Source organism: Fukomys damarensis, unplaced genomic scaffold, assembly GCF_012274545.1.
Source record: "Fukomys damarensis isolate Sample0158 unplaced genomic scaffold, DMR_v1.0_HiC HiC_scaffold_9, whole genome shotgun sequence".
NCBI classification, from domain to species: Eukaryota; Metazoa; Chordata; class Mammalia; order Rodentia; family Bathyergidae; genus Fukomys; species Fukomys damarensis.
This window is the reverse complement of record NW_022900921.1, coordinates 38837296-38845435: the sequence shown is the minus strand read 5'-3', so window position 1 is coordinate 38845435 and position 8140 is coordinate 38837296.

The following is an 8140-nucleotide window of genomic DNA, read 5'->3' as shown; positions in this document are numbered from 1 at the left end:
AGAGCTTCTGTCTAAGGAAGACAGAAGGGGACCTAGAAAGTGGATTTCTCTTGAGCCCACTTGAAGTTTTAGAGAGCAAAATCACCAGGTGGGTATAAAATTATGAGATGGGGATGAGGTGGGACAAAATTATGGTCAACCAATAAGATTACAATTATAATCACTTAGATCCTATTTATCCAATGAGGAAACAAGTCATGTAGCAAGTGTGCATGGAAAGAACAAGAACCTTTCCTGGAAGAGATGGGTTATGGTCTTGGTCTCCCACCTGGGTGATTAATGCCTGTGTAGAATATTAATCATTATTGTTTATCCCTGAGGAAGTAAGTCTTGAGGTCTTGAGGTCTGACCTTTTAGTAAATGTGCCTCTTCCACCCACTTCATGTGTTCTTATCTTCTGCACTGGCTTCTTTGAGGACCTAGCCCTGTCTGACTACCTATAATATTTCTAACTTACCTGTCTATAATAATTCCATCATGCTACCAAGAATGGTATACAATTTAAAACATGAATTATTTGATTCTGAAATTTTCCATTTAGTATTTTCAACATTGATTGCAAGGCTACTGAAATGCTATTGTATTTTTTAAAAAATCCAAATGATTGAGTTCATTTTAAATGGCACCAGCAAAACTAATCTGAAGTTCTCTGAAAATATGACACAGCTTGCTTTTTTATCATAGAGACAAAAATAGGAGAATGTTTAATAAATGCTCAGATTTAATAGCTAAGAACCACCACCTTAGAAGTGATATTTGAAAAAGGCAATGAGTGGTTGCCTAAAGATTCATGTTGCAAATAAATTCAGGAAGTGTCAAAGAGAACTGCACCAATGCTGAAATAAACTCAGAAGTCTTTATTCAAGACCTTTGCAATAAGAGGAAAGTGACTGAATTCTTGTCTGTTAGGACAAAAGACAGATAATTTTCAAGCACTGAAGTGAGCAAGTGGAAAATTACAAGAAGGCTTTAGGGTTGGTCAGTGTGACTAAGTCACAAATATTTGTGAATTATTACTTGTGGAATTTAGGCTCTTTTTGTCTTTCAGAGGCTAGAGATAGGGGCACTGTCATTTATGAGGACTGCATTTCAAAGGGATAGCTTCTAGGTCCTTAGAGACATTGATCCTATATTATAAAACTTGCAAGAGGAATAAGACACATATATCTCAAACAGGCAAAGAAAATATTTTCAGCAACTTCTCTAAAGTCAATCTAAGTTTTCTAAAGTAAATACTCCAAGAATAGGGAGATAAGTGTCATATAGTCAGAAAGAAACCTTCTTCAGTTTGGTCAGGTTGAAAGGAAACTTTAGGATGTCTTGGTTAGACGATAATGATGGATTTGGGAGGATTTAGAAATATGTTCTCCTTCTAGCAGAAAGGCACAGGGACACAAAATATTTTATTTTGATACTTGAGAATAGAAGAAATAAGGTTATGTTTTAATTTCTCCTGGGCTCTTTTCAGCACTGGCATACTGATAAAGATTTGACAATTTTTGTCTGCATGAAAAAGCAATGCTTTATATTGCAATGTTTCCTAAGTTCCATGGTGTAATGCTATAACTATGTCAGACCTTAGGTTACCAAAGGGGTCACACTGAATGGTGAAATTGGGAAAAGAAATGGTCAAAAGTAGCTCTTCTAAGGTAGAATAAGCCTTGGCAAGCACATCACTGCTATTTACCTGAAAATATGCTATCCAAAAATACGAATTTCAGATCCCTAGAGATAAAAATAATGTTAAGTATACAGCTCCTCACTAGAAAACCTTTAGACAAGTTCATAAACAGAAATTTAAAGCATGAATAGCTTAGGAAATATAATGTCGGCTATTGATTTCACATCTTAGAATTTTTAGCTGGCTTAATTCTTATCAGGGTCAGAAGAAGTACCTGTGGCGCTCAATTCCACATGAATTCACACTCACATGGCAAAGCTGGGTATGGACCAGAAAATTGAACTTCCTCCCAAGCTGTCCCTCTGCACTGCACTAGTCAGAGTCCCCTCTATGCTAAGAGGCCACAAAGACCACAACAAATAGTAAAACTCACAAATCCTTTTTCCAAGACCCACACTGATGTAGAAAGCAAAACAACAGCAACAACAAAACCAAAACAGAAAACCATTTTCACAACCTTAACAACCTTAAGCAGTTCCCTCTCAGTCTTCCCTCCTCCCTGTGGCTGTTGTTAATTGGTTTCTCTAAATTAGGTTTTAGGACCTCTTGCTTCTTATTAAGATCCTGCTTTTTTCACCGAGATATGTTCAGTAACAAAACTGTCACTATTTGATTAACTGCCTCTGTTCTGCTTCTGGAAACTTACTTGCGCACTCACAAGTTTCATGCCACAAGGAAGGCTGACCTCTTTGGCCACATGCATAAAACTAGATCCTCTTCTTTGGTGTTGAGCCTTCAGATATGAATCCCCTGAGCCAGGGCACACCCAAATAAATCCTGCTGTTTCAGTCATGGGTCTCTCTGATCTCTTAAATTCTGCAACAGCATCATTAAGAATATCAGTTACTATTTTACTCAGGGGCTCACCATTTCTGCAAGTTGGTATTTCCTTTAAGGATAAACACTTGACACGGGCAGTTGAAAATAAATGTGAACATTTATCTGTACGGCGTATTGTTCCTCTATTTGCAACTCTTACATTCTAGCAAGAGATAGTGATATGATTCAATGGTACAAGAAAGGAATAATTATTTTTAATTTGGAAGACATAGGGACTATCAATATAACTCAGTAGTAGTGTAATGGGCAGAGCAAGATAGAAATTTAAAAGGTTTTTTTTTTCTGTTAGATTTTAGCATCTTCAAGCTTCCTCCGGCTGAAGGAGGAAGCCCTCCTTTCATCTTCAAGCCCTCCTTTCCTCAGTCAAAATGAAGTGACAGATTAGGTAGACGTCAGCTCCAGGAGACCAGAGTCCAGTTTCCCTTTCAGAAGAAGGGTAACAATGACCTGAAGTTTGTGGAAGAGATAAAGCAACAGCGAAGATGTGCGTGCACTGTCTCTCTGTTTCCCTCCTCTCTTCATACTATAAAAGACCTTTACCCACGTGTAAAGGGAGAGATGGTGATTTGAGGCAAATGGGCCCCTCCATCTACTCAGACCTAGCTTTGGAGAAATCCTTTTTTTTTTAAACCAAAATAAATGGCTTCCTTTCATTTTGTCAGTGGTGAGCAAATGAAGCTTAGTATATGAACCTAAGTGGACTGTGTAAACGCTTTAGTGCATGCAAAGCATGTGCAGGGGCCTGTGTTTTATCCCCAGTGCCTCAAAACAAACAAACAAACAAAAAATGTTTTTGGATGCAACCACTGATAAAATGTTCCTGGGTTTTAATTTAATATTGCTCCAATATTTGGGGATTATGGATATTATAATTTCCAAAGCAGTTCTTTTGTAGAATGTTTTATTATTTTTCATTTGGATAGTTTTCATGTTATTCAAGAATGCCCTTTGATGTTCACTAAAATAACAGTATAAACAAGATAATGAATGGATTTGTCATAGATTTTTCAAAGCAATGAAGTAATTATCAAAAATTAAGTACTTAGATGTTAATATGGATTCATGGACCACCAGAAAATGTATTAGAAATGCTTTCATTATAAAAGAATGTCACACTTCTAAAACTATCTGTATAACTTGTTACTTTTAGTTCCTAATTTTTCTGTGATTCTCACTAAATAAAGTGCTATTGTAGTGATCAAAGTAACTGCTAATCAAATTGGGAAATTTTATTTGAAAAAGCAGAATCTACCTTTGATAAATTGTACACTGTCATTTGTTACTTGGTTTAAAAATCCATTAAAAGTCTATATTCTTTCTTCTGTCATTGTGCTGCTTTATCTACTTTTATCCGTTCAGAAGAAAAATTATTGTTGCCATTAGGTACTAAGCACCTCAGGAAAAGTAGAGCGCCTTGACAGAATGTGTCTCTGCTGGATAAGGAAAAAATGAACAGCTGAAGTCATTTTGGGGTAAAGCTTTCAAAATAAACTAGACAAAGACACCCAAGATTTATTGGATGAGCTGCTGTGAAGATAAGGCCATCCTTGTTCCTCAGAGGGATGGGACCTGGTAGAAACAGACAATAAGCAATAGGACATGAAGAACTTATCAAATCCTGCCTTAGTAACCCCAGGCATGCTAATAAAACTCGAAATATGTTTGCTCTGCTAAAAGTTAGCAACATGTCTAAAGTTTTAGCTGCTTAACAGCCACATGTCAGGAGTGATGGTCAGCAGGAAAGCCAAGAATCAGGGAGGAGCCTAACAGAATGATGGGTGTGGACTTGGAGGAGCTATCCATGCCAGGCACTGACCTCTAGGGTTCTGAGACATCCTAGAGACCCGGGACATCCCTGTTGGGAGACCATCTTTGTCCATCCACAGTGCTCTAATAAAGTTAAATCTTTAAATCTCAGGAATTTATTTCTCACAGTTCGGGAGGCTGAGAAAATCTTCAGTTTCTAGCACAAGACTACTTCTGATTCAGCAACAGAACCTTCTCCTGTTTCCTTACATGGTAGAAGATATAAGGAAGCTGCCTGAGACCTGTTTTATAATGGCACCAATTCATTCATGAGAGTTCCACTTTCATGACTTCATCATTTCCAGGATGTCAGCACCAAAGAACACTACATCAGGGATTGGGTTTCAACACAGAGTTTTGGAGGGACACAAATAACCCATAGCAAGATTAGTGAATATCTACAAATTCCAAAATTTTAATATTAATGTCTTCTAATTTAACTAAAGTCAATGGACAAGTTTAGTTCTATAGGTACATTGTTCTTGTCTTGCCTAGTTATGATGTAAATAATACAGTGGGATAGTATTTGGGGGTGGAAGAAACACAAATATAAATACTTCTTGCTACACACACACACACACACACACACACATCCTGAACATGATTATCTCATCCGATTGACATGGTATTACCCACAGAGATTGTACATAGGCATGTGTTGTTATGGCTTGGCGTGGATGAGGTATGTCTACCTGCAAGGCTAATGTGCTCAGGACTGGGTCTCTAGTGAAGCAGTGAAGGGTTCTAATTTTATTGGTGGATTAATCCATTGGTGGGTTTATAATTTGATAACATTAGTAGGTAAAGGAACGTAGGAGCTGAGGCCTAGTTAAAGGGAGTATGCATGAGAGTGTGAATTTGGGATCTGTATCTGTTTCAGGTTCCCTTAGCTTTAGGATCAACACAGGATGACAGCTCATCGAAGGATGTGGATAAACCATGAGTGAGTTTCTCAAAGTGAAAGGTAAGAGTAGTCCAGGCAGTGGAGATTTGTCATAATTATAAAGGGAACAATCCACAAAGTTATAAATTCAGAAGAATATGGTCTGAATATTGTAGTTTGGTATCTATAGTGCCTAAGCAGATCACTGTTCTTCTAAGCAGCTATGCAGCTATTTATTCCATTTATGCCTTAGAGGGAGGGAGAGAAGAGGGAGGGAGGGAGGGAGAGAGAGAGCGAGGAGACTTAGCAGCATGGAAACATGCAGTTGTGCAGATTATAGTGATGCATTGAAGAGAAAGTTATAACTTCTGTTTAACTAGAGTGGAGAAGTTAAAGTTAGGTGCAACTACCAAGACACAAGGAGAGGTTAGAGTTAAGAGAATTTCTGATAAAAGTTAGTAATTGCACATTAAGATTTCTGGAAGTAGATACTACTTAATTATATTAAGGAATCAAAACCCATGAAAGGAAGGAGCAAAAAACAGGACAAAGCAGAGACAGAAGCTGACTTGTGAAGCCAACTCAGCAAAGCCATAGACTCCCGTGTAGAAGTAGGGCCTTACTACAGGCTGAGACGACCAGACCTTCATACCCTTCTCGCTCAGCCACTAATGTGGGCTGGAGCGAGGGGTGGGTTGCAACAAGGAAGATCTCACTGCTGAGATGCATGGCTGTAATCTCTGCTGACTAAACACAAGAGAAGTGAACAGCAGAAGGAACAAAATCAAGCATATCACTTTGACTATCTCATTACTTTTCCCCAATCTACTGTCCTTTTATCCTTCTAGAGGACCATTTTTCTCAGTTTCCTTTCTGCTCATCTAGGCAATGGATTCAGGGAGTCTTTAGAGACAATGAAAATTACAAATGTGTGTATTTTCTTCTTTTAAAATAAGGAATTACAATACAATAGGCTCTTAATGACAGTAGTAATATTAGACAAATTCTTAAGAAAGATAAATTTGGCTTGGTGTGGTGGTTTACATCTGTAATCCCAGCACTCCAGAGGCTGAGGCAGAAGGATCACTGTGAGTTCAAGGCCAGCATGAGTTACATAGTGAGTTCAAGGCCAGCCTGGACACATAGCAAGACCCTGCTGTCAAAAAAAAAAAAAAAAAAAAAAAAAAGAAAAATTTAACCCCTGGTATAAAAAAAAAAAAAAAAAAAAAAAAAAAAGATAAATTTGAAAAAAATTGATGTGATGAGAAAAAAGACAAAGAGAAAAAATCAACTTATAGTCTTCTGGGATTATTTTTCTCTTGTCATTAAAATTGAGGAGGACATTAAAGTAGGGATATGGTTGTTTCTGGCTTTGGACACTACCTTGTGAAGCCCTAACAAAAAAATAAAAGTGCCTATGTATTCTTTTTTAAAATTAAAATTTATGTTTGTATGCATATTTTTATTTAAATTGACGTATAAAATTGTAGGCATTGATCGGGTACCACAAAATTCCTTGTAGCATATATGCGATGTGGAATGTTTAAATCTCAGTAATTAACACAGTTACCATTTTTGTGGTAAGAGTCTGTCATATTTGCTCTCCTATTGTTAAGAGTAACATATCATCAATAACTATTATTGCCATGTTGTACAATAGGTTTCTTGAACTTACCCCTCCTATCTCACTGTATGTTCTCTTTAAGATCAAGAGATGCCTAGAGAGATTGATTGAGAAGCCTCATCAGACAGCCACACTGAGTGAGCCAACTCTGGATACCTTGGCTTGAGGCTTATGTCATGTTAGACAGTAAAATCATTTAAGCCAATTTTAGCTCATTTAACTACTTCCAGGTGAAGAAGTGTAACTTACAAATTTGCTTAGTGTTATTATCTATGGATGCAGGAGATCAAAGGAGTAAGTGGAGAGTCCCCAACTCCCCAAATCTACCAGAAAGATTACAAGTTCACTTCTCAGATTTGGGAATCATGCCAATGCTCACCTTAAAATGTTCAATGTCAGTATTTGGAAGAATAATTTGTTATTTTTTTGTAGTTTCCTGAGAACTGACCTTGGGCTTTCACAGCCTTAAGTTTTGTTCTCACAGTGTAAGATGTCTTTGTTTCATGAGAATTCAACATGACAGCTTCTTTTTCTCGCTTCTTGATACAAACCTTAAATTTTTTACTAGCTCCACTTACCACAGTAGATGAAGAATGTCATTAATTCTGAATGGTTCTTACTATCTATTAAAGAACTGTCAACAGAAATGCAGACTTTCATTAGTGGCTAATGTGCAATTTTATGACAACTAACAGGTTTCTATGCTCTGTGGATCAAAGTACCAGGAATCACTTTTTGTAGCTGCAGACATTTTAAGGACTACATTCTTTTGATCAGAAGACTCTGCTACCAAATTCTCTGATGATGTCTCTTAGTTTCCGTGCTCTCATTAGTATCTCAGGTGAAACTATCCTTTTCATCAGAATTAAATTGCTTTTATATTTTCAAACTTCAATAAAAATAACTTTAATTAATTAATCTTAGGTGATATAGCCTTTTAAATTTAAAGTAGTTGTCTAATAAAGGCAAGATATTCCTGAAGGGTAAGAGTAGAAAAATCATATACTACAAACCAAGGAAAAACATGAAGGGCACAGAAAATGTAAAGCAAATTATAACTTTAACCAAATCTTCCCTTGCTGAGTTTTCATTTTTAGTTTTAAATTGAGTATTAAAATGTAGAGAACAATGATAATAATAGACTTTCTTAGCATTATGCTATATTTTTCAAAATGAACTATGGTATTAAATGTCAATCCATTCGATTGGGATTTAGATTCCACAAATTACCTTCCCAAAGACTTTGCACAAATACTTTCTCTTTTGTAGGATATTAGCAGCAGCATACAACAAGCACTGTTTTTCT